We start from the raw sequence: 26,351 nt of genomic DNA on the forward strand, positions 1-26,351 counted from the left end.
GGGACTGGGGCAGAGCCTCATGGTTACACCATCCTACCCTTAGCAACGGTGCTTCCCGACAGAGCAAACCAACCCCCATCCGTCCTGTGGGGCTCCCTGGCAGGTGCACCGTTCACTGTGGAGTGCGTTACAGCCCCAGTCCTCACTGCTCGCCTCAGGCTGCTCCTTGCAGACTTGGATGCTACTGTACGCATTCCTCAGTTTCTCCAGATTGTTCTGAGCTCAACTTGCCCGTCTTCTCAGGTCCTTGGGCAACCACCGTTCCACCATTACCTTGTCCTTCTCTGGGTTATTCTCATGCTCCACCCCTGCTGATTTTCTGTCTTCCATCGGCTCCCTCTGTCCTCTGTTTCCAGTGTGGGCTCAGCCGGGCTCCTGCAGGAGACACACAGACAAGGGACCAAGTCAGGTCTCAGCCGCAGTCCCCAGGACACGTTTCACAGGCACCTCAGTCCCTCGTGCTCTCAGAGAGACTGAGCGGCAAGGGACTTTGGAGAAGTTGAATAACAACCTTATGTTACAGATGAGGAAACTGAGGCCCAGAGAGATGAGGAGATTTTCCCAAACTCCCTCATCGCTTGATGGCAGCACACACACCAACAGGTGTTGGCCGCAAGCTCTCCTTGTACTCTCCTATCACACCCTCCAGGAACCCACATCTGAATTTCAGAGGACACTGATCAAACATCAGTTACCCCCCCCCCCGCCCCCCCGTTAAAACTAAAATGTCGCAAGGACCTTTCCTGGGACACTTCCTTGTCACACTTCCACAGTCCTGTTGTTTATACTCATTCGATTTTCAAGCCTGGCTCACACAATGGGCCCAAGGAACTCAACAATTAAGTAAAATTCATCACAGCAGAAATTAAAATGTATTGATGTGGTTATGTATAAGACACTGATCTCCTGGGCTGGTAAATCAAATTCCTAACAGAGGGCGCTCTCTCTGTCTGCCTTGTTCATCCCATCTCCGCAGCGCCTCCATTAAGAGCCTGCCAGGGAAAACGTTCAGTAAATACTTGTCAAGCAGATAAATAACAGTTATCAGGAACAACTGCCTTTTACCGATCTCTAGTCCCAAACACAGTTCCAAACAAACCCTATCCAGGGTCTGTGCTGAAGCGACAAAAACACAGCCTTAAGAAAAGCAGGCCCAGATTCCAAAACCAGCTTGACCACATGTCACATATGCTTCAGTGGATGATTTCAGTATCTCTTGGAGCATGTTTATCGCATGTATAATAAGAGAAGAATGTATACGGGAAGGTAGAGAAATCAGCATGAACCACGAGAGTACTGGATCAGAAAACGTGAGATCATGCAGCACACAGGGGTAGCCAACCTGCAAGGAGAATGAGAGAGCAGGCATCTGAGAAATTCATCTGACAGAAGTCCTCCAGCAGCAGGAGGGCGAGGACTATCTTACCTTAAGCAATCTGAATCACGACACCAGAAGATGTTACCAGTGGGAGATTCTGCACTGTGTGAATGGAGAGCTCAGTGCTCAGATGCCCCATGAACGATTGACGTGAGGATCCGTGCCCGAATGAAGACAGTGACGGGGTACCCGGCTGGCTCAGTCGGTAAACCATGCGACTCTTGATCTCGGGGTTGGAAGCTCAAGCCCCACGTTGGCGGTGCGCCTACTTAAAATATGAAATGAAAATAACAGCAAAAGTATGCTACCAGCCCGTGGAAGGACAGGGGGGCAGTAGATGAAGGACAGCACATTCTCAAGATGGCAATGCAGGCAGGCCCAGAGGGGCAACAGCACCAGGGTTAGGGGTGTCTTTTCTTCTTCTGTTTGCATACGTTATGGGTCATAGCTGGTGTGGTCTCCAACTGAAGTTGTTGCCAATCATCTAAGGAACTTGTCCTATCGGTCAGGAGGGGCAGGTTTTGGCTCTACAAGGTTGTTGCTGGAACTGTCATGGTCGTCTCCCCCTCCCAGGGGATCAAAACCACAGGGTCAATATTTTATGATGAAGCCATCGGGCATTGTAGGACACAAGCTAGAAAGTAGAGCACGTGCCTTGTCCCTGCTCTTCTAGTCCCAGGAGGCGGGAAACCACAAAACCACTCTCTACCACCACCCTTGCCTCCAGCTCCTGTCTAGCTGCCTACTCTATCAGTTTAACACCTGGGACAACCCATGTAGGAACAATTCCTTTTGACCCATTTGGAATTGAGAAATGGAGCCACAGAACGATTCAAGAGACTTCGTCAATGTCACACTTCTGTCACCAGGTTTGCACCTACAGCTTGTGAGGCCAGAGTGCTCTCTTTTCTTGTTCTCTATGTTAGGGATCTCCAGGGAGAAAGAACAAGGCCAGCCCCCAATGCCCTGAACTCTGCACTCCCGGCTTGACTGTGTTGTTCTCATGCTGGAAAGAGAGGATCTGAGATACAGAATACCAACCTGAGATAAGACTGCTTTGAGACCTTGATAAAACGAGACAAAACAAGGCTACCTCACAATATTGTTCAGGCCAGACAACAGCAAGGTCACAGTGAAACTTACAACGTCCCAAACATCTTCTTTTCATAAGGAAATGCTATCGCTTCTTTACTACAAGCATAGAATGTCCAGGGCTAATAGGCTTCAATATAGAACAAACCCTGCTTACTTCCATCAGCCCCCACCCACATCAACCAACCAAAGCCCAAATCCTATAATAGATCCTCTCATTGAGACCTTGGGGTATGTTCTTTCTGGCTGCAAGCAATAAAAATCCCAACCTCTTTAGTGAGAGGTGTCTTCCTGGCAATTTGGCTTAAAGGAATTAACACCGGCCTTCCAGGAATGAGCAGCTGTAAACACCCAGCCTCAGGAAGAAAGGTTACATTGTCTGGGAGATGCCTAGGCTCTGGGGCTCCAGACCTGATTTTTATCTTAAAAAATAAAAGAAAATAAAAGACTCTCTCCACCAAACCCCCTTGGTAACTAACGTGAAACTTAGGCGCTCAGCCAGGATGTTTTTCTCCACATCTGATTTAAGATAGAGATTAAGGATAAGGTTAAGAAAGAAGCTAGTTAAGAGACAATGTGTAGCACACGTGTAGCTTCCCAGGGCCTGGGATCACTTAAAACCCAGTATTCCTAGCTGGGCTTGAAGCTCCAAGCCTTCAGTTGCAGATGTATGAGCTCTCTTTTGACCCAACCAAAGAGAGGCGCTGATCCTCTCCCTGGCCTCTCTAGCCCCAAGTTGACACTCTGGGCTCTTCTGCCTTGTCTAACTCCATCAGCTCAGAAGATATTGAGCCCATGAGGCTCCTGGCTGGCTCCGTTGGTAAAGCCCGTGACTCTTGATCTCAGGGTTGTAAGTTCGAACCCGGATTGGGTGTAGAGATTACTAAAAATGAAATTCAAAACAAACAAACAAAAAGAAGACATCGAGCCCAAAAACCGTGTTGCCGTATCTACAGCTATGTGACATCAGAGCATCACAAAATCTTCTGTTGGCTACAACGTTGTAGGACTCTCCCATTCCACATTCAGGAGATGCTACATTTCTTTCAGTAATTGGTCAATATGAAGACGTCCTCACCCCATCCAACTGAAACGTATGCTGTTCGGAATGCATTTGTCCCTGTTGTGTAGCGAAAGCCGAACTCGGTTCGGCGCCTGGCGGTCTCGGTAAAGCACATGGAGGACTTGGCGGGTTCCTTCCATCTGGTCTCCTTCACATGGGTGCCTGGCCCTTCCCTTCCTTTCTCCTCCCACGACACTGTGGGGTGCTGGTCTCCACTCCTTCCCCCCCCGCCCCCGGCGAGTTAGAGACTCACATGACATCTCTTTTTCCCCCAGAAATCCCGCTCCCACTCCTTGTATCTGTGCTTACCAGACACACCTTCTGGGTCTTTCTTCATTTTGTTCCCTTGAAGTTTTTGCTGACTTCTAGAATATATCCGTGGCATATATTTGGCGAATCTTTTTGTTGTTGTTCTTATTCCTACTATTGACGTTTTCATTTTCAAGAGCTATTTTTCTACACCGGTCTCATAACCAGGGAGCATCCAAGGCCTGAGGCCTTAGAATCCACACTGGGCCTGAACCTAGAGGGTAATGACATCACTTCCTGCCTGGTAGGCCAGCAGGCCATTGGCCAGGAGGGTGGGATGGGCGGGGAGAGGTGTGGGGGAGCATCATTCCGATGGGAGTGGCAGCCAAGGAACCCATGTAAAGGGGCCTGTCTCCTGTGGATGAGTCTTGACAGTGGCTGCTGATTAGGCTTCTGTTGCTCACAGACTCTAGGACCTGATACTCTAGGACTGCTACCTGATTTGCTTGCAAGTCTGGGTAGATGGACGCGCGCGTGTGTGTGTGTGTGTGTGCGTGCAAGGGTGCGTGTGTGTGCACAGGGGCAGGCCTGCATCCTAGAGACCGTGAATGTACATTGTGAAGAATACAAGGTTGTGCCCAGGCGACACAGGCTGGGTTTCTATGTACGGTCCTGTAGCTATTCAAAAGTGGCCGTATGTTTTCAAGATACAATTGCTTTGTTGGACTTCTTATCTGCTTGGTTAGTTCTACCCACGTGTCATGAAAGCCACGTTACCAACATGTTTCCCCATAAAGGCTGCTGCATCGTCAGCCCACCAAGATGGTACGCTTTACGTCCTATGAAGTTTGACTCACAGTTTTGAGGATAAACTTGGGAGGCACAAGCAATGCAACAGCAAGCCTGAGGCCAGTAACACTATCTGCGAGAACCCTTTTCCCACATGAGGACGTGTTCTGGCCTGAGTCGACCACGTGTGGTGTCTGGTGTACGAGGTCGTCACTTATACAGCATGAAGCTGTTTAGGGCCATCTCCCGTGCTGATACGTACATAACTGATGTGACAGGTTGCAAGGAACGCGGCCTCACAAATCCACACAGTCTCCGTTTGACTCCCTGAAGAGTTCTCCACACGCCACATACATCCCGCTCTCAGCATGCCATAGGGAAGACCTCTCCCAATCGGAACCACCATTAGTATCTTTGTCAACAGCTTTCTCACCAGATGCTTACAAGGAAACTTGACTGGGGCATGTTTCTTGTTCCAGGCCTGCCTCACCAAAGGAGATAATAACAAGTGGAAGGAACACAGTTTCTCTTCTAGTCCCCGATTGTCTAGGTGGAGGGGCTCCCGGGTGGCTCAGCTGGTTAGGCCTCTTACTCTTGATTTTGGCTCAGGTCATGATCTCATGGATCATGGGATCCAGCCCTGTGTTGGGCCCCGCCCTGACACTGCAGAGCCTTTTTGGGATTCTCTCTCCTTCTCTCTCTGCCCCCCTCTCTCTATACCAAAATAAATAAACATTTTGTATGCCAACTGTAAATACTTATTCCTCCAATATCTAAGTGCCTAAATATACAAAGCAAAAACTAACAGAGCTAAAAGGAGTAATAAACAGTAATACGATACTAGTGGGGGATTTGAACACCCCAGTCGATAAATAAACATTTTTAAGAAAGTGTCTAGGTGGGGGTTTTAGGCACAGCTTATACATCAGCAGGAATTCAAGTTTCTTTCTCCGAGCAAAGGTACAGTGATATCTCCTAGCATTGCTCATTAGTCAGTACCAGATTTCCTACTTCAATAATATGTATATTATCCTAAGAAAGAACATGGTCCTCTGTGGAATCAACCCACTTAGGAGCATGTTTTCTTTTTACTACCCTGTCCCATTTCCTTTTATTACCTGTTGGACGAACATCCTTCCCCCAGTGATGGTGCCAGTTCAGAGGTACTGCTTAACCTAGAGGTGAGGCCAAGGAGTAGTGTGCACCCGGCTAGAATGGGGCTGCCTTCAGAGTCAGCCATAATTTAGCTACATGTAGTAGTAAACCAGCCTGAAGTACCATTATGAATAAGTACTGTCAAATTTAGTCATACGGGTTTCATATCTTTGTGTGTGCATTTGTTTTTTTCTTTTGAGAGAGAGAGAGAGAGAGAGAGAGAGAGAGAGAGAGAGCGCCTGCAGGTAGGGGAGAGGGGCAGAGGGAGAGAGAGAATCTTAAGCAGACTCCACACTCAATGTGGAACCTGACATGGGGCTCAATCCATGACCATGGGATCATGACCTGAGCCAAAATGAAGAGTGGGACACTCAATCTACTAAGCCACCCAGGTGCCCCTGTATTTTATTTGGATATCAACCTCTTGGTGCAGATATGTTTAGACGTCGGCAAGGGACCATGGCATCACAGAAAATGACAGAAAACCTATGTGAAGTGTGAAAGATATTTATCAAAGTTAGATTGAGGGGCGCCTGGGTGGCTCAGTCGGTTCAGTATTGGACTCTTGGTCTTGGCTCAGGTCATCATCTCATGGTTCGTGAGATCAAGCACTACATTAGGCTCTGTGCTGACAGCTCAGAGACTGTTTAGGATTCTCTCTCCCTGTCTCTCTCTCTCTCTCTCTCTCTCTCTCTCTGCCCTTCTCCCACTTGCTTGCTCTCATGCTCTCTCTAAATAAAGAAATAAACATTAAACAAATAATAATGAGTTGTCTAATTTCATTCTCCCTTAGTGTCTCCTTTCCACCTGCAGAGCCAAAAAAACTTGTCAGCAGAGTCCTCACTTTCCAACGAATATAATCCAAGGACATAATAATTTGAACTGTTAGCCCATACCTTCAGTGTTTTCCCATAACCTGCCTTAAATACCAGGTATTTCCATTGCCCACTCCCATGTTCAGTGAGACTAGTGAGGGTGGTAAGTAATGTGGTATATCCAGGTCATATTCTGTTTCTTGGGCTACTTCTGTACTCTGCGTGTCAACTTTTGTCTGCTACTGTACCTCAGACCGCACATACAAAACACAACAAATCTTTTTTTTTTTTTTTTTTTTAATTCTTTGCAGACAGCACGAGCAGGGGAGGGGCAAAGAGAAGGGGACAGAGGATCTGACAGGCTGACAGCAGAGAGCCTGATGTGGGGCTCGAACTCATGAACTGTGTGAGATCATGACCTGAGTCGAAGTCAGATGCTCAACCAACTGAGCCATCCATGTGCCCCCTCAACAAATTTTAAATGTATAGGGACTCTGCACTGATCTTGGAGAATGTCAGGCAACATTTAGGATTCTCTCAGGGCTCAGAATGTGTCTTGCTCTCCAAGGCCCAAAATAATTTCCCTATCCTTTCCTTAGGGGGAGTAACAACACGTTCCTGATCTAAACACCTTATGATTTCCAAGACAACACGCACGCGCGCTCACACACACACACACACACACACACACACACACACACACACACAAACACACACACCACTATTTTCTTTTTGGCAAAAATGTTTACAAGTCTGTGAAACGCCTTCCATCTGCTCTGATCCTTCGGGCATATGTTTCCTGAGTCCCTGCTGGTCTCCCTTTATCCTTTGTGTGGAATCCTCTCCTGCTTTTGGTGTGTTTTTGTTTCTAGGGACATCTTGGAGGAGGACTGCTTGCTACCCAGCGTTGCAAGATTGAAAGTACACGGGGTGTACGGCCACCAAACCTCACTCATCTCCCCTACCCCAGGGCATTTAGCCCATCACTGACAGGTGCAGAGGTATGAAGTCTCCGTTTCCTGGCCTGGAGATGAACTCTTAAACATAACTTCCCGCTAAATTCTCTTACAGCTATCAGGACAAAGCCTCCCCATGGCACTTTACTTGAAATCACACTATCGACGCCAACTGACCAGAAAGATCTCTAATATAAGAAGAAGACAGAGTTTGACTCAAACCCGCATTAGGATAGCTGCCCGGGGAACCCCATCCTCAGGGGGAAGAAAGTGCTCCGGAGAATGAACACTTTTTACAGGGTTACCTATGCTTTACATAGAGAGCCACAAATCAAGGTCACAAGTACATTCCTGAAAAATGCCGAGGCCACTTTCAGACAACAGGCTTGAGCAATGGAAACTTCATCAAGGCAGAAGGGCCCCCAGTGACCACCTGGCTGGATGCAGGGACCTGCCTCAAAATATCCACAGGCCTTCACTCACCAATGGGCCACTTACAGGCAAGGTTACCAAAAGAGGGAAAATCCCACATGGGGCTGTGCCTCTTGCCCTACCCCTTCCCCCCACTGCCTCCTTGCAGACAGTCTCTGCTGTGCTGACCTGCCCTCTGTTCCCTGCAGTGTATTCAGTCAACTTCCATCCCCTTTGTCCTGCCTCAGGTGAACCTTCTCACACCCGCTCTGCCCCTTCCACACAATCCTCGCCCCATTTTGGGGGCCCCCATCCGATCGGGAGAGACAACACAAAAAGTTCAAAAAGGTTATAGATCAACACAGACACACAGGAATCACGAGTTTTAACATCACGGATGCAGGGAGGAAGAGCATTGGTTGAAATACTAATGGCAAATGCTTCTCCTAACTGCATGCCTGGCAGGCCAAAAATCACCCTTCAGGTTGGAACAAAGTTTATCCAGCATTATGCTGACTTAGAAAGAAGTCTACCATGATTTCCCTTAAATATTAGGCCTTTAGACAGATTTTCTCTCAGCAACACCGTATACAGCAATTAATGCAACATGGATCACAACCCTAAATAAAAGAGGTAAAATAAAATTTCAAGAGGAATTTTGGAGAAAATTGTCATAAATTTGCATTAAGCAAAAAGTTCTAAGACACCACAGCAAAAGGACAGTCAGTACATAAAAGAAAAAGATTAAGAAATTGAAGTTGCTTAAAATTAAGAACCCTTTTGTGGGGAGCCTGGGTGGCTCAGTCAGTTGAGTGTCTGAGTGTGGCTCAGGTCATGATCTCCCAGCTGGTGGGATCGAGCCCCTCGTCTGGCTCTCCCCTCCCAGGGCACAGCCTGCTTTGCATCTTCCATCTCCCTCTCTCTCTGCTCTTCCCCCACTCTTGTGGGTGTGCTTTCTCTCCCTGTCTCAAAAATAAATAAACATTTTTTAAAAAGCAGTGTAAGGAAAAAAAGAACTCTTTTGCATCAACAGACACCAATAAGGAAATGAAAAGACAAGCCACAGACAGGAGAAAATAGCCTCAGATTGAACTGTAGGAATGAAGGAATAGTATTCACAAGAGCCAAAGAACTCTTCCGACTCCAAAAAGAGAAACAACAGGGTTTTTAAAGTCAGTAAAAGTCATGAAAAGACATTTTGTCAAAGAAGACAAGTAAATGACTCATAAACATATGAAAAAGTGTTCAATATCACTGAAAGAGGACCCAGTTGTAGCCTTAAATACCTCCATTTTGACCTCTGTCACTTTCTGGTTAAGTTTTCCTTTCCAGCTTATCTTTTAAGTTTGAGTTGCTTATTTTGACAGAGAGACAGAGAGACAGAGAGCACAAGCTGGGGAAGGGCAGGGAGAGGACGAGAGAGAATCCCAAGCAGGCTCAGCGGCCCTTGTCAGCGTGGAGCCCGACACGGGGCTCAAACTCATGAACCATGACCTGAGCCGAAATCAAGAGTCTGACACTTAACTGACTGAGCCACCCAGGCACCCCGTCTTCTTTAGAATTTGCTTAGTAACATTTTCTTTTCTCTAGCTTGCTTCACTGTAAGTATCCAGTGTATGATACATATAACTTGCAAAATATAGGTGGGTCGACTACGTTATCGTTAAGGCTTCCAGTAAACAGTTGGCTGTTAGTAGTTAAGTTTGGGAGGAGTCAGGATGTATACACAGAGTTCTGACCTTGGGAGTCAGCACCCTTAACCCCGCCGGGATCAAGGGTCATCTTGTGTCTCTAAGTGCTGACGACATGGTCCTACGTGTTGAAAACTCTCAAATAATCCACACACACAAATACCAGAGTCCATGAACTACTTCTGGAAAGCTGCAGGGTACAACATATACAAAGATCGGGTGTGCTTCTATGCACTGGGAATGAACAATCTGAAAACAAAATGGAGAAAACAATTCCAGTTACAATTGCACCCAAAACAATAAATTATTGAGGAATACATTGATTGCAGGAGAAGCAAGACTTGTGCACTGAAGGGTATAAACCATTGTTGTAAGAAATTGAAGAAGACCTAAGGGGAAAACCCCTCCAGTATTCACGTATCATAAGACTGAATGTAGTTAATATGGCCACACTCCTCAAAGGGATCTAGAGATTCAATTCGATCAAAATCTTTCCCTCTGCTTTTACTTTTGTTTTTTCCTTTTCCAATTTTTATCTAAATTCTTGTAGTTAACATACAGTGCAATCTTGGTCTCAGGAGTAGAATTCAGTGATTCATCACTTACATACAACACCCAGTGCTCATGATAACAAGTGCCCTCCTTAGTACCCATCACCTGTCTAGCCCATCCCCTCCCTCCATCAAGCCTCAGTTTGTTCTCTAGCTCTAAGAGTCTCTTATGATTTGTTTCCCTCTCTCCCCCGCCCCCCCAAACAGTTCATCTGTTTTGTTTCTTAAAGTCCACATACCGGTGAAATCCTATGGTGTTTGTTTTGCTTTGACTGACCTCCTTCACGTAGCATAATAATACACTCTTGTTCCATCCCCAGTGTTGCAAATGACAAGAGTTCATTCTTTCTGAGGGCTGAGTAATACTTGATTGTATATATGGACCACATCTTCCTGATCCATTCATCAGTCCATGGACATTTGGGCTCTCTCCATAGTTTGGCTATTGTTGATAACGCGGCTATATATAAACAGCGGGGTGCATGTGCTCCTTCAAATCAGTACTTTTGTATCTTTTGGGTAAATATCCAGTAGTGCCATTGCTGGATCATCGGGTAGCTCCACTGTCAACTTTCTGAGCAACTTCCATACTGTTCTCCGGACTGGCTGCACCAGTGTGCATTCCCACCAGCAGTGCCAGAGGGTTCCCCTTTCTCTGCATCCTCACCAACACCTGTTGGTTCTTGTGTTGTTAATGTTACCCATTCTCACAGATGTCTGGTGGTATCTCATCATGGTTTTGATTTGTATTTCCCTGATGATGAGTGATGTTGAACATCTTTTCACGTGTCTGTTAGCCAGCTGGATGTCTGCTTTGGAATACTGTCTGTTCATGTCTTCTGTCCATACTTCACTGGATTCTCTGTTTTTTCGGGTGTGGAGTTTGATAAGTTCTTTACGGATTTTGGATACTAACCCTTTATCGGATTCGCCATTTTCAAATCTCTTCTTCCGTTCCGTAGGCTGCCTGTTCGTTTCATCGATCGTGTCCTTCACTGCGCAGAGGCTTTTTATCTTGATGAAGTGCCAGGAGTTCATCTTTGCTTTTGTTTGCCTTGCCTCTGGCGACGTGTCCAGGAAGAAGTTGTTCTGGCCGATGTCAAACAGGTTGTTGCCTGTGTCCTCTTCTAGGGTTCTGATGGTTTCCTGTCTTACATTGAGGTCTTTCTTCCATTTTGAATTTATCTTTCTGTGTCAGGCAAGAGATTGGTCCAGCTTCGCTCTTCTGCATGTTGCTGTCTGGTTTTCCCAACACTGTTGGTTGAAGAGACCGTCTTTTTTCCATTGGATATTCATCCTGCTTTGTCGAACAGGAGTTGACCATATCGTTGTGGGCCCATTTCTGGGCTTCCTATTCTGTGCCATTGGTCTCTCTGTGTGTGTGTGAGCCACTACCACCTTGACTTGATGACCACAGCTTTGTAATAGAGCTCGGAATCTGGAATCGTGATGCCCCCAGTTTTGCTTTTCTTTTCCTGGATGGAGTTAGCTCTTCAAGCGCTTTTGCGGTTACATACAAATTTTAGCATTGATGGTTCTAGCTCTGTGACAGAGGCTGGTGGTATTTATTTATTTATTTATTTATTTATTTATTTATTTATTTATTTTAACATTTACTCATTTTTGAGAGTGAGAGAGACAGAGCATGAGCGGGGGAGGGGCAGAGAGACAGGGAGACACAGGATCCGAAGCAGGCTCCCAGCTCTGAGCTGTCAGCACAGAGCCTGTCGTCAGGCTTGAACTCACAGACCTCCAGATCGTGACCTGAGTAGACGTCAGAAGCCCAACCGAGTGAGCTTCCCAGGCACACCTACGATTAGAATACATGTGCTCATGTCCTTCTCTGGTGGTTCTCACATCTGGGTCAGCTCTGGGCTCTGTTCAAAGGATTGATCTCTCTCCTCAGGAGCAATTCTTTCCCCTTTGTGAGAACCGGGCCCTATTGCCTCTACTCTTCTCACAGGATTGCCCCCGACTTGCTGGAGTTGGCTCCCAGGGAGGCACAGAGCAGGACTGTGCTGCACCCTTTGGGCGCCCCAGCAGTTCTCCTTAGTTGGCTTTCCGCAGCTCTGTCCTCCCTTCTACACTGTCCTGTGGACTCTCAGCTCCGTGTCCTCGACCCCACGAGGTCCACTGGGCTCCTCTTCAGTCTCCTCTCCCGGTTCCTTGCTTGCAAAGCCTCTCGGGGCAGCACACTGGAGCCACGGTAGGGCTCGGCTCACCTGTGTGTTTCCTGATGCCCAGGGTCTTGGAAATCCGAATTCCCTCTCCTTGTGTGGTTTCTCGTTGCTTTCTGGTTTCGGGCAGGAGAAGAAATCCAGTTCCCGTGGGTCTGTATTGGTGTCGCTCCTAGAGTTTAGAACCAATGTTGGAAAATGATTCTGAATACAGACTTTTACGGAATACAGAAAATAGCCACAGTCAGGGTGAAACACTGGGAGAAGGAAACCCTCAACGTTTGTACTGAAAAAGCACTGCACCAGTGCTAAGGGCATTGTTTTTTAAAGAGGAGCCTATGGCCTCATTGGCCGATGAGGCCACTTGAGGAGGACGAAGTGGGAGGAGCGGGTGGCCTCGAGGACGCCCACGCCAGGCCCACAGCGCTTCGGTGCAGGAGGGCAGAAGGCAGAGGGCCTGCCCCGTGGCTAAAGAGCACCATCAAGAGCATCACCAGAGCACCATCAGCCAGGGTGCCCTCGGCCCGGCCCTGCAGCCCAGAACAGGCACGGTTTGTACAGGGCCTTGTGACCCTGCTTCTAAACGCCACACTGGCCTGGGAACTCGCAACGGCCACTTCTCGCTTCAGTGCCCGTCCTCACGTGGTCACCCAGGGGAAACAGGACCCTGCTCCCTACGGAGGGGACGCGTGGTCCCCACACGGGAGCTCCTCAGCAGTTCTAAAGCACACGAGTGACAGCGGTGCCCTGAGGGACAGTGGGGCTCAGCCGGCACTACTCCCAGATGTACGCTTGCTCGGGGCCAGCTCAGCCCGGCCAGCGTGGGCTGGGCATCCGTCTACACTGCAGCACCCGAGTGCTTTGAATCCACGTGGCGAAAGTGGTGGCTTCCCACGTGCAATGTCCCGCCTAGCCTGGCGCTTCCTATTTCCGTTTATGGCCTCCAAAGCGTGGCGATGACCGCGGCCTAGTTACGCTTGCCCCTTTTCACTAAGTCCTCTCTGGGGACCTGGGACTCGTGGCCAGACCAAGCCCATCGAGAGTCCTCTATAAGATAACCCAGTGATCACACTTAAGTGGCACCTGAGAGGCCCCCAGTTGTGTGAAAGCCTCGTCTGTGTCTTCCTAGTGCTTTAGAATGCGTGTCCTTCTGTATAAATGTACCATAGATACTTCTCTATGTTGCTATATAGCGATATGTTTTGGGCAACATAACTGGTGGACAGAGTCTGTTAGAGGAAATGAAACACAGTCTTTTCGGAGGCTATGAAAGTAAAACGTGTATAAAGAGATCAAACATTTTTCTTCAGCTGCTTTATTTCCGATCTGGGCACTGTCTCTAGGCTGAGTGTGAGAGAGGAGCAAAGTCACGCCATCCCTAAGAAGGTCACGGTCTAGTGTTTGAAGTCTTCGGAGTAAAGGAAAAAGTTTGGGCTTCTTTGATCATTGTGTAAGAATCCCCAATCTAAAACTAAAAGAGAGTGGTTCTTAGGTGGGGAAAGCCTTAGAGTCAGCAATGGAGGTCACAGAAGCTACCACCTGGGCTCTAACCCCAAGAGATGTAGTTGGTGTGAGGCCCCAGAATCTGCATTTCTTACATCAAACCCAGGTGATTCTGATGCAAGTGGGCTGCAGACCAATTTCAACATATTGCTCTCTCACATTGACCCAAAGGTATGAATAAAGTTGCTTTCCTTTAAGGGAGCATCTTTAACTGCAAAGCGTGGAAGTCCTTCCCCAAATGTGGCACCGAGATCTGCAACTAACCCTCAGCAAGTGTCCTTAGTCACGTCCTTCCAGGAACTAACACAAAGCTATGGCTCCACAATGATTTCCTAGAAAGAGGTCACCAACACAGACAGCAGCAACCACAAAACCCTCAAACACCATCCTCCCCACCACCTCCAGTAACAAATAGATCCATCCAAAGACTCACACCTGAGGCAGACACGGGTCCTACTTTCATGGTAGACGGAGTGACCCCACGTGTGTGCTGTCACACTTGGTTGTTTAAGTCTTCCCATGAGTGCCTTTGGCTGTCAACAGAGCAACTCGCTGGCCCAATCCGCAGAACGGATGACGAGTCTGTAAACAAGTAGGACACAGAAGCCCAGAGCGAGGCTGTGCTGCCCCGTGATTATTCCAGGATCCGGACAATTCCTCCCCCATCCCCGTGCTGCCGCGCCTGGTCGCAGAATCAGTACTCATGAGAACTCGGTGCTTCCACAAAGTTCGTTTTATGTCCGTGACATTTACGAAAGCAACAGCCTATGACACCCTATAAAGCTCAGGTCTGCTCGGGATCCAGTCACAGATCACTTTTGGGGGAAAGCCGTAAACGCCATGCTTGCATGTTCGCTCTCTGTGACATGCCGACAAGCAGCTCTGTGCCTTAAGAGAGCTCGCGCAACAGAAACGTAGCTGTGAGAGGAGGGGGTTCTCCCGTATTTTTCCTTTTGTAAGTTATGTCCTTGCCCTCCTTGGGAAAGGAGCACAGCCCACTCTTGAAAAGTAAACAGTCAATCTGTGTGACCACCAGTGGCTTCCACTTTGCATAAGAGCCTGTGTGCTGAGCCTGTGTGCAGGGAACAGACTTTGAATGTTACAGAAAAGAAGGGAAAGAAAAAAGATGGCGGGTGATGAGGTGAAGAAAGGCAAAAGAAATGTAGATGCAATTCAATTTCCTTACACCTTGCGGCCCACTGGTCAACAGCTGACACAGGACCTCCTCAAGGAACTCACAACTGCCTTTAATGCTAACGCTCTGCTGGACGCAAAAACCAACCTCAGCTTGAGGCTAACCAGACCTCAGGGTCCTGTAAGCCTTCAGGAACGTATGGAACTCCTGACGGAAACTTCATTTGGCTCTACGCCCCCATCCTCCCCCACCCCCAAATTAAAACTTTATAACCAGTCACACCTCACAATCCCAGTGCAGCTCTTCCTGTCCCCGTCCTGTCCTGTCCTCATGCTTTTTATAAACACCTTTTTGCACCGAGAACGTCTCACGAAGTCTTTGTTTTGTTTTGTTTTTTAGTTTATTTATTTTGAGAGAGATACAGGGAGGGAGAGAGAGAGAGAAAATCCCCAACAATCTCCCTGCTGTCAGCACAAAGCCTGACTCTGGGCTCAATCTCACAAACCTGTGAGATCAGGACCTGAGCCAAGAGCAAGAGTCAGATGCTGAAGCACAGAGCCACCCAGGTGCCCCGAGAATTCTTTCGGGACCTTTCACTCCTGGCGCACCTCACATCGGCAGGTACCTAACCTAACACTTCACCGTGGAAAAGCAGCGCTTGGCCTCACCACCTAAGACTCACGACCTGCAGCATTCATACAGAATTGATTCCATCCCGCAGATCTAACTACCGCTGAGGTGATGAGCCAGACACCTGACATGGGTTGTCTGTCACCGGGGTACCGACTCACCGCGAACTTAGAGGTTTAAAAGGACACACGTTTGTTACCTGACAGTTCTGTGGGTGAAAAGTCCCAAAGAGGATCTCACCAGACTCAGATGGAGATGTCAACAGGGCCACCGCCCCTTCTGGAGGCTCAGGGAGACTGAGCAATTTAATCCAGGGAAACCTCACTACAGTGCAGTCGGGAGGTTTTGGCAAGGGAGCGCCTGTGTCCCACCCGCCCTGGTTTCCTCTGTCTCCATCTTCCGCACCACCAGCTACAGCAGGCAGACATCTCCTCCTCTGCCCCCTCCAGGTTGAAGGCACCCCTGTAATTCCAGGGGGCCGCCCGGATATTCCAGGACGATCTCCCCATCTCAGGGTCCTTGACCTAAGCACCTTCGCAGAGACCAGTTTGCTGTGTCAGGGATCATTTTCACAGGATCCGGGATGAGGCTTGGGGATCTCCCAGGCAGGGGCCAACGTTCCGCGGACCACCACACTATTGACTCAGGTGACAACTAACGTCGGACGCCCGCCCCCCCCCCCCCACGTCTCTTCTAATTTCAGCAGCCTAGTAAAAGTCAAGCACACGTCAAGGCCCAAGGGAGACAAAGGCAATTCAGAAACCAGAACGCGAGGGACAGGACCAGGAAATTGCCCCAGGACTAGTCTCTTCCGAGTAGGTGCTGCTTGGCTTTCCAGACCTGGCTTTTCCCCACGGAAGGGGGACTTTGCTGGCGGAAATCTCCTCCAAGGGGAAGCGCGCAGCGGGGGGAGGAAGGCACGGCAGAGGCAGAGTGGGGCGCCCGGGACCCCACTAACCCCTGCTGTGACCTCTGGCAGTGGGGGGAGGGTCTAAGTGAGCTCAAGGTAGGTTTCCGTGGACCCGCCCCCGCCCCAACCCGGGGATCCCGGTGCGCCCCCCCCCCCCCGGGCGTCCACCAGGGAGCGCCGCGGCCCCGCCCCGCCCCGCCCCGCGAACTCACCTGTAAAGCAGCAGGCACGCGGCAGTTCTCAAAGGACAGGTGTGGGTTCCGTCCCCCCGCGCTGGTGTCCAGCCCTGGTGCGGGGGACTGGCTTGGCGGCTGAGCCCCTCAGGTGGAGCCATCGCACTGTGTCTCCTTCAAACCGGGCTCTGGGCAGAGACAGAGAGAGAGACAGAGCGAGCGAGGTGTGAGGGCGCTTCTCCGGCTGGGGGACGTCCTCCCTCGTGTTCCTCTCAGGCGGGCGCAGTCGGCCCGGTGCTGACCGCCGCGTGGGCGCCACGACGGGCGCAGCGGGCGTTGCGGGAGCTGCACGGAGAGGGAAGACGAGCGGGAAGCAAATCAGTGTGGAGGGGAGAAGACGGAGGAGACGCGCAAGGAGAGGAAGGAGGCGGGGGGCGGGAGGAAGAGGAGAAGCCTCAGCGCTGAGCTCCCGGCGGGAGCGGAGCTGGGGGCAGGGAGACGGCGTGCGCGTGCAGCCGGGGGACGCGGGGAGGGGCGGGGAGTGAGGCGGGGAGGGGCGGGGAGTGAGGCGGGGCCGTTGCGTCCTGACCGGGGCGTGGCCTTATGGAAATGAGGCCGCGGTGGGCGCGCTAGAATTCTACCGGGCGGTAGAATTCCCCGGGCTGTGGAAGTGCCCGAGCTGTGGCTCGGCTTGTCTGAGGACGACGTGTGTGGGGTGAGGATGGTTGAGACGGGAGTGGGTGCGGAGGGTTTTGGGGTGCGGGGAGGCCAGTGACCGTGTGTGTACAGTGTGGTGCGTGTGAGGCTGGGTTGGGGCGGAGGGGGAGGAAGTCATACTTACCTGGCAGGGGAGACACCATGATCAGGAAGGTGGTTTTCCCAGGGCGAGGCTTGCCCATTGCACTGTGGGCGTGTTGACCCCTGCGATTTCCCCAAATGTGGGAAACTCGACTGCATAATTTGTGGTAGTGGGGGACTGCGTTCGCGCTCTCCCCTGGTCAGCGGGGTTTCAAAGTCAGATGTGTCTGCGTGCTTCCTTGCCTTGTTTTTTTTCCGTTCGCTTCTTACATTAAGGTGTCTGTTCACAGCGGAGTAAGTTGCTGCTTTTGTGCACAGTTCTTTCCTTGTCGCCCCTTTGGTATTGGTCTCGCGTGTGCTTGGTTGTCTCTCAGGTTTCGCGGTGGGACCAATGTTCCTTGGGTTGGGGAGTTCGAACTGTTCCCAAGTAGTTCCCATGACTGTCACCCTGATCCTGATACAAGGGCTTTTTCGGCTTTTGCCTTTTTCAAAAGGGCGGCAGGGCTCTGACCTCTCACCACACTTGCCGCCCTGCTTGGGATGCTTGCAGTCTTGATGCTTAACCCACGGAGCCTCCTAGGCGCCCCACGTGTTCGCATTTCTTAGGCATGGCCTCAGTGCTTTCTCTGCATGAGGGGAGGGAAGTGGGGCTGCAGTGGTCAACCATTGCCTGACCTCCCCATTTTCTGCCAGCAGGTACAAGGGAGCTCACAGGAGCCTAAGACCAGTGCTACTCAGAGGTGTCTTTGGGAGAAAAAAAAAGGAAAAAGAAAATCACTCCAGGGCTGCCTGGGTAGCTCAGTGGTTGAGCGTCCGACTTTGGCCCAGGTCATGATCTCAGGGTTCCTGAGTTGAACACCCACCTCCTGCTCTGGGCTGACAGCTCTGAGCCTGGAGCCTGCTTTGCATTATGTGTCTCCCTCTCTGCACTGCGCGCGCGCTCTCTCTTTCAAAACATAAATAAGAACCATTTAAAAAAAAAAAAAAAGAAAAACACTCTGAAAGGAGGGGATTATATGGAAAAGACAAAAAGAATCACAGGGGGATTTGGTTGGGTTCCCACAGGGTCCCCATGGGTTGGGGGAAAGGGGACTCTGACACAACAGGAACTCAGGAAACATGCACACAGGAATTGGAGCATATGGAAGGCATTTCACACATCTGTAAACATTTTGCCTCACGTGGAAATCGTGGTATGTGCTTGGCCGTCATAAGGTGCCTGAATCCGGAAATCTGGAGGTACTCTCCCTGAGGAAAGGATGGGGCAACTACCTTTGTCCTTGCAGATCCAGAGCCATTCTGAGCCCTGAGAGAATCTTACATGTTGACTGACATTCCAATTCAAGATCAACGCAGAGACCCTACACTTTTAAGTTTGTTGGGTTTCCCGTGTGTGGCCAGAGGTCCCCTGGCGGAGAACAGTTGACACGCGGAGTACGGAAGTAGGCCAAGAAACAGAATATTACCTGGATATACCACATTACTTACCGCCCTCACTAGTCTCACTGAACATGGGAGTGGGCATTTGAATACCTGGTATTCAATGAGGTTTATGGGGGGAAAAAAAAAGGAAAGTTTGGGTTAATAGTTTAAATTGTTGTGTCCACATTGAATTCCATGGGCAGTGAAGAAAGTTTTCTAGGTTCCGAGTGTGGAAATGAGGGGCTAAAGGATAAAAAACAATTCTACAACTCAATGTAACTTCGGTAACTTAGTATCTTTCACACTTGACACAGTTTTCTTTCATTTTGTCTGATGCCCTGCTCCCCTGAGTAAGTCTAAGTGTATTTGTACAAGAAAGTTGCTATCAATACGAAACGTCAAATCCATACCATTGCGTTTGGCCCTCCCTGCTTATTCCTAACGGTATTTTAGGCTGGTTTCTAACTGCTTGTAGCCACATTATGGCTCACTCTGAAGGCAGCCCATTCTAGCCACAGGCACACGTCTCCTTGGCCCCACCTCTAGTCTAGGTTAAGCAGACCCTCTGAGCTGGCTCCCTCACTGGGGGAAGGATGTAGGTCAAGCAGGTAATAAAGGGAAATGGAGAGAGGATGCTTAAACCAGGCATTGTCATGAGTGGGATGGACAATGTGGGAGGACCATGGCATTGCTAAAATAACATGCCTGGCGATATCTCTCTCGCTCTCTCTCTCTCTCTCTGCAAACTTGCACTGCCCAATGAGCAATGCTGGGAGAAACCATTGTATCTCTTCTCGGAGGAAGAAAATTGGATTCCTGCTGATTTATAAGCTCAGCCTGAAAACTCCACCCAGACAATTTGGACAGAAGAACGGGAACTGGGTTCCTTGCAGTTGCTCAGTTCCTTCAGTGACGCAGGCCTGGAAAGAAAGAAAGGTACCCCAGTCAACTTTCCGCATAAACGTCGAGTGAGGAACCTCTTGCAAACACACTCATGGTAGTTACTGTAGGGAGAGTCCTTACCTACGACATGCCTGTAAGTGGGAGGGATCTCGTGTGAGCAGAACCCTGTAGGGACTCAAACATATGCCCGTGGATTTATGTAGCTTAGTTTCCTGGAAACTCTCGCATCGGTTAGGTGAGTATCAGCCTAGCAGATGACTTCTACCAGGTTCATCGACTTCAACCAGATTCATTGGGTACAAGTGACGACTTCATACAGCACTTAGAGAGCACGTATGTTAATTCGGGGCCAGAACACGTCTTAAGGTGGGAAGAAGTTTCTTGCAGTTAGTGTTGGTTGTCCGAGATTTCTTGTTGCTTTGCTTGGGCCTCACACAGTTAATTTTATCCTTGAAAATGTACATCAAACTTGATACCAGAGAAGATTTGTGGGTTGGGTGGGTCTGATTTGGCAATGCAGTATTTTATGTGTGTCCTTTTCAGATGGATGTGCTCTGATGCAATTCTCTGACTGTGCCTACAACACTCATCATGGCCAAGATACACAGGGATAATCTGTGAGCAAAGCGACTGGTGGATCATGGATTAAATACGTAGTGGCCTTTATGGCCACATTTCTTGCTGACACGTCTTCCAAAATCACGTATTGTTCTTTTTGCGTGTGCCCATTTGTGACTCCCAAAGCCCAGAGCCACCTTTCCCTGCTACCTTGTGGTCCTCGTCCTCAGTTCCCTACACGTTCAGGATGATGACAGCTCTCATTAAATCCCACACAGGAGAAAGCCCATGTATCGTAACTCTCTATCCCTTAGTAAATGTTAATTTCCCGTATTAGGAAAAGGAGCAGAGATAAGAGAATATCAAGTGCAGTGAGCACTCTTACCTTGAGGAGGTACATCGACCTTGGGGAAATCTGCCACACCACGAGTGAAAAATTGTTCCCTGTCTCCCCTGGCGTCATCTTAGGAGAAACGTCACCTTAGGAGAAATTTCGGATTTCTCTTCAGCCAAATCAGCAGGAACGTACATCCCATGAAACAAGTGGGGGTTTATAATCATTGCAGCCGGAAAGATCACACCCCACGGTCTCAGTAAGAGAGCGGTAGAAAGAACCACACATGACAGGATTAGGGCTGTGGTTGGTTGATGGCGGGGAGGCTGGAAGGAAGCAGGGTCTGCTCTACCTTGAACACTGGTAGTCTGCACTGGCCCTTCTTGACTGCGGTGCGAGTCAGCAGTCATTTCCTTACGAAAAGAGGAGGGCGTTTGGGGCGTTGTAGTTTGCACGGTGACCTGGTGTTTGTGGGGCCTGCTTGGAATAATCAGGTAGTCTTGTTGTGTCTCATTGTCTCAGGGTTCAGAGTCTCTTTGAGGTTGAGATCCTGTATCTGAGACTGTTTATTCCCAGCGTGAGAACAAAACAGCCAGGCCGGGATGTCAGCAGGGCCATTCAGGGCATCAGAGGCTGGACTTGTTCTTTCTCCCTGGAAACCCCTAACCTAGACGTCAAGAAAGAGAGCACTCTGGGCTCACAAGCTGTAGGTGTGAGCCTAGCTGAGTTACAGTGTGACTTTGCCAGGGTGTCTTGAATTTTCTTTTCTGTGGCTCAGTGTCTCATTTCAAAATGGGGCCAATGGGAGTTTCTCCTACACGAGTCGTCCCCGGTGTTACAGGAGAGGTGCAGGTGAAGCACTGAGCCCAGTGCCTGGCGGGGAGTAAATACTCAGCACATATTAGGTCTGCTCGGTCCTCTGCCGTCAGTAGTTTTATCATTTGCCTAATTCTTTTGGACAAGTACAGACCATTTCAGGTTCGGATACAGCATCGTAAATAACTGTTCTGCAGTTGGGGGAGATGTAGGTGGTTCCCATGATTGCTCTCACAAACAATGCTGTGGAGGACATCTCTATCTCTATATCTCTGTCTCTACCTCTATCATCTTCATGCTCCCTTGTATATTTTTCCAGTATATATTTCTGTGAATGGAATTGCTCAGTTTAGAAATACATTTACAGGGACACCTGGGTGGCTCAGTCATTTTAGCGTCTGACATCAGTCCAGGTCATGATCCTGTGCTTCGTGGGTTGGAGCCCGGCATTGGGGTCTGTGCTTACAGCTCGGAGCCTGGAACCTGCTTCCGGTTCTGTTTCTCCCTCTGTCTCTGCCCCTCCCCTGCTTACACTCTGTCTCTCTGTCTCTCAAAAATAAATAAACATTAAAAAAATTAGAAATATATTTCTACATACCTAATTTTTCTAATTCCTGCCCTAGTGCCTTGCACAGAAAATTTATGAATTCGTATTCTCTATAATTTCAAGTATTTTTTTGTTCCTCTCTCTTGCTGATACTGGATAGCATTTGTACCTACCATTTATTTTGCCAACAAGTAACCCCTATTCAGAGATTTCCTCAAATGAGTTCACAGTCACTGGCCTCACTTACCTGACATCCCAGAAAAGCAGAAATCAACATGATTTTCTCTTTGCTCTCCTTCAAAGAGCAAAGGGAATAAAAAAGTTCCTGTTTTTATGACTGCTCTTTTTTCTCAGATAATCTGAGCCAAGACCAGTGCACATATATCACTCTTACTTCGTGAGAGCTCCTGTTTTTTGGGTTCACAAATTCTTCTGGGTTTTGAGGGTGAGGGGCTGGTTCACCAAAGAGGCGTGAGATTGCGATTCCCTGAATACTGTTGACAGAGGGCCCAGGTTGGAGCCAAGTGTGAACTCAACCTGAGGAATTAGGCCTCCATGATTGAGCTTGAGCAAAAGAAAAATTGGAAAACAGAGACTTTTAAGTTTGCATTTTCATTAAAATAGGACTTTACAAAATAGATCTTTTCTTTCTTTCTAGTCAAAAGAAGAGGAGAGGTTGCATTGAAAAGACTTTGGGGGAACATAATACAGTGGCTGTTACCTTGCTCTCCTTGAATTGATTTGCCTGTGCGGGTAAGTGGTTCTTGCTATAAAACCTTGTCTGGTAGCTCAAGAGAACAAGAAGCTAGACAAAAACTCTTCCATAGAAGATGAAGAAAGATGATAGATTTACAAATAATGTTATGTGGAATTAAGTGTTCTCCCATGTTTCTTTGGCAACATTAAAGAGTTTGTTTGGCAACATTAAAGAGACATTTCTCCAGCACTTGAAATGCCCTTCACAGTGTCCCTGATGTTACAAGGGCTTGGGAGCAGTCATGTGAAAGTGAGGAACAGATTGCTACTGTGGTTTTTTCATGCTTTTTTCTTTATAGAGATTAGCGCACACGTTTCAAAACATTACAAAGCTCAGCGGATTAGAAATAAGCATCCGAGCTTCCCCATTGCTGCGTATTACCAAATGACAAAACAGTGGTTTCTGACAACAAACATTTGTTATCTCCCAGTCCTGCAGATCAGAAGTCTGGATGACGAGGCTGCTTCTCTGCTCACAGAATTGATGAGTATGTTGCCCCCACCTGAACAGGTCTGACAGTGACCTTGTTGTGGTTGTCTCTCCCATGAGGGGCCACCCTCACCATCTCCCTCCCCTGGGGTCCTCTTCCCTGATCTGATTTCCATCTGTCATGATTGTTTCCACATACCCAGATGGCTTAGGAGGAGCCTAGATCTTTGGAGTCCCAGAACTGATCTCTGCCATCTCCTACTCCAGGAAGAGAATAAAAGGACAGAGGTCTTCATGAAGAAATGACCTCCATGAGGGATGACATCCCCCAGTGAATGGAGTAAAGGAGGAAACTATAGGGCAGTGGAGGTGCTAAAAGCCCAGATCACGGAAGCAGGACCCACTTCCCAGAAATGTCCCCATTTCCCAATGAAAGCCATCTTGAATGAGGGACTTGATCTGCTCAAAGCTGAGTCAGTCTGGTGAGCACTGGGGCTTTCAGAGTCTGCATCCTATGCTCATTGTTTACTAATGGGCTTCTTCCTTACCTGGGAATCTCCTTGGAATTTTTGTCTGAGATGCAGCTTCTTATCCCCATGGGATTTGAACAGGCACCACAGTGACTCTGATGTAGGTGACCTTCAGCCCCACAGCTGGTGCCCAGGGACTGGAGCCCTGTCTGCTGCACGATGTCACATTTCACATCCAACACCCGAGTGGTTGATGCTGCCTTCTATTTACACTATACGTTCTGTATTTTACATGAGGAAAACGTGCTCTAAAAGATAATAAAATCATCCACCAAAGTGTATGTGACGTGTGGTAAAGCTGGTTTTGGAATCCTGGAATGCTTTTTTAATGCTGTGCTTTTATTGCTTTGTCACAGATCTGGGATAGGGTTTGTTTGGAAATGTGGTTGCGACTAGAGATCGGAAAAAGGCAGTTGTTCCTGATAACTGTTATTTATCTGCTTCACAAGTATTTACTGAACGTTTTCCCTGGCAGGCTCTTAATGAAGGCGCTGCGGAGACGGGATGAACAAGGCAGACAGAGCGCCCGCTGTTAGGAAGATGATTTACCAGCCCAGGAGATCAGTGTCTTATACATAACCACATCAATACATTTTAATTTCTGCTGTGATGAATTTACTTAAAATTCATCAAATGAATATAAACAACAAGACTGTAGAAGTGTGACAAGGAAGTGTCCCAGGAAAGGTCCTTGCGACATTTTTGTTTTAACGGGGGGGCAGGGGGGGTACTGATGTTTGATCAGTGTCCTCTGAAATTCAGATGTGGGTTCCTGGAGGGTGTGATAGGAGAGTCCAAGGGAAGCTTGCGGCCAAGACACCTGTTGGTGTGTGTGCCGCCATCAAGCGATGAGGGAGTTTGGGAAAATCTCCTCATCTCTCTGGGCCTCAGTTTCCTCATCTGTAACATAAGGTTGTTATTCAACCTCTCCAAAGTCCCTTGCCGCTCAGTCTCTCTGAGAGCACGAGGGACTGAGGTGCCTGTGAAACGTGTCCTGGGGACTGCGGCTGAGACCTGACTTGGTCCCTTGTCTGTGTGTCTCCTGCAGGAGCCCGGCTGAGCCCACACTGGAAACAGAGGACCGAGGGAGCCGATGGAAGACAGAAAATCAGCAGGGGTGGAGCATGAGAATAACCCAGAGAAGGACAAAGGTAATGGTGGAACGGTGGTTGCCCAAGGACCTGAGAAGACGGGCAAGTTGAGCTCAGAACAATCTGGAGAAACTGAGGAATGCGTACAGTAGCATCCAAGTCTGCAAGGAGCAGCCTGAGGCGAGCAGTGAGGACTGGGGCTGTAACACACTCCACAGTGAACGGTGCACCTGCCAGGGAGCCCCACAGGACGGAAGGGGGTTGGTTTGCTCTGCCGGGAAGCACCGTTGCTAAGGGTAGGATGGTGTGACCATGAGGCTCTGCCCCAGTCCCCGAGCTTCGACGTTGGAGCTGCCCTGACAGTGGATGGCCTCCAAGGAAGTGTGGGTTTGGAGGGATCAATGGCGTTTGGATCAGATTTGGAGATGTCCATTCTTACCACAGATCGTTCTGCCCGAAGGCCAGGAGGGGCCAGGGCAGGGGACCCTTGCATCTGAAGTCGTAATAGTAATAATATTCTTCTGAATTTCTGATCAGGAATGTGGAAGGCTTTACACATAATATCTGTTGACCAGTGATTTTCTTGACTATTGGTTGAGTGCTTCATTTTGCTGAGGCTGTGTTCAGAACTTGGAAATCAATACGATTTCCCGAGGAGGACAAAGCAGTGGGAGAACGATGCAGACACAGTGTGGTAGCTCTCCTAAACTGGGGTGTTGTGTTGTGACAGAGCAGAGGATTGGAGTGGGGGGCCAGGCCCAGGACATCTCTTCCCAATGACAGAGTGAGCCATTGAGAGGAATCCCCGAGGAGAACCCCGTCTTCATCAGAGCTCACCACAGGGCAGTGTCCTGGGACATGGAGAGGGTAGGGCAGGTTCCTCTCTGAGGGAGGGGATTCGCTACCTCTTGGGAGAAAGCAGGGGACCCCTGACTGGACATTTGTGACTGGAATGGAGTTGAGATGGTCAGAGATTGGCAGCAACTTGTATTTGATCAGTGAAAGGAAGTCCCTGAGGGCCTCCTCAGTGCTTGGCTCGGTGCTAGGAACCCCGAATACAGTGGTGAATAACACATTCTCCCAACTGTCCTGGGGCTCTCAGTCTGGTAAACAGGAAGTCATGAGAAGTGTAGTGGTGGTGGGTTCCTTGGAGGAAATGGCCAAAGCTGGATGGCGATGACCTCGGTGATTGTCCTGGTCTGCCTGTGTGTTTTCCAACAGCTGGGTGACCTGCCTTGGCCCAACAGCCCTGGAGCCTCAGCCAGATTTCAGCCTTTTAGGACACAACTGACACCCGGGCTCCATGGTGGCTCCAACCAGTCAACACTGCCAACGTCTTCAGAGGAAACGGCTGGCATCTGTAGCTACTACCCACTGTGTCTTGGCCAGCTGGGGAAACAGAGGCAACTTCACTAAATCTCATAGGGCCATCCTCTCCATAATGACCAGTGATGATCTGTCTTCCTCTCTGGTAAGTTAAATGCTTTC

At 49.0% G+C, this 26,351-nt stretch overlaps 2 long non-coding RNA genes and 1 other non-coding gene across 3 annotated transcripts; 2 read left to right on the forward strand and 1 right to left on the reverse strand.

Moving 5' to 3' along the window:
• Positions 1-320: 320 nt before the first annotated feature.
• On the reverse strand, positions 321-1,643 carry LOC123598581. Its single transcript, XR_006712706.1, has 2 exons — positions 1,427-1,643; positions 321-375 (listed from the first exon to the last, which is right to left on the reverse strand). It is a non-coding gene; the product is annotated as an uncharacterized LOC123598581 (long non-coding RNA).
• A 15,602-nt stretch (positions 1,644-17,245) lies between these two features.
• Positions 17,246-25,043, forward strand: LOC123598577. The gene is made up of 4 exons (XR_006712702.1): positions 17,246-17,393; positions 22,715-22,809; positions 23,244-23,300; positions 24,821-25,043. It is a non-coding gene; the product is annotated as an uncharacterized LOC123598577 (long non-coding RNA).
• LOC123600276 lies at positions 17,512-17,675 on the forward strand. The gene has a single exon (XR_006713633.1). It is a non-coding gene; the product is annotated as a U1 spliceosomal RNA (small nuclear RNA).
• Positions 25,044-26,351: the final 1,308 nt, after the last annotated feature.

Source organism: Leopardus geoffroyi, chromosome C1, assembly GCF_018350155.1.
Source record: "Leopardus geoffroyi isolate Oge1 chromosome C1, O.geoffroyi_Oge1_pat1.0, whole genome shotgun sequence".
NCBI lineage: Eukaryota > Metazoa > Chordata > Mammalia > Carnivora > Felidae > Leopardus > Leopardus geoffroyi.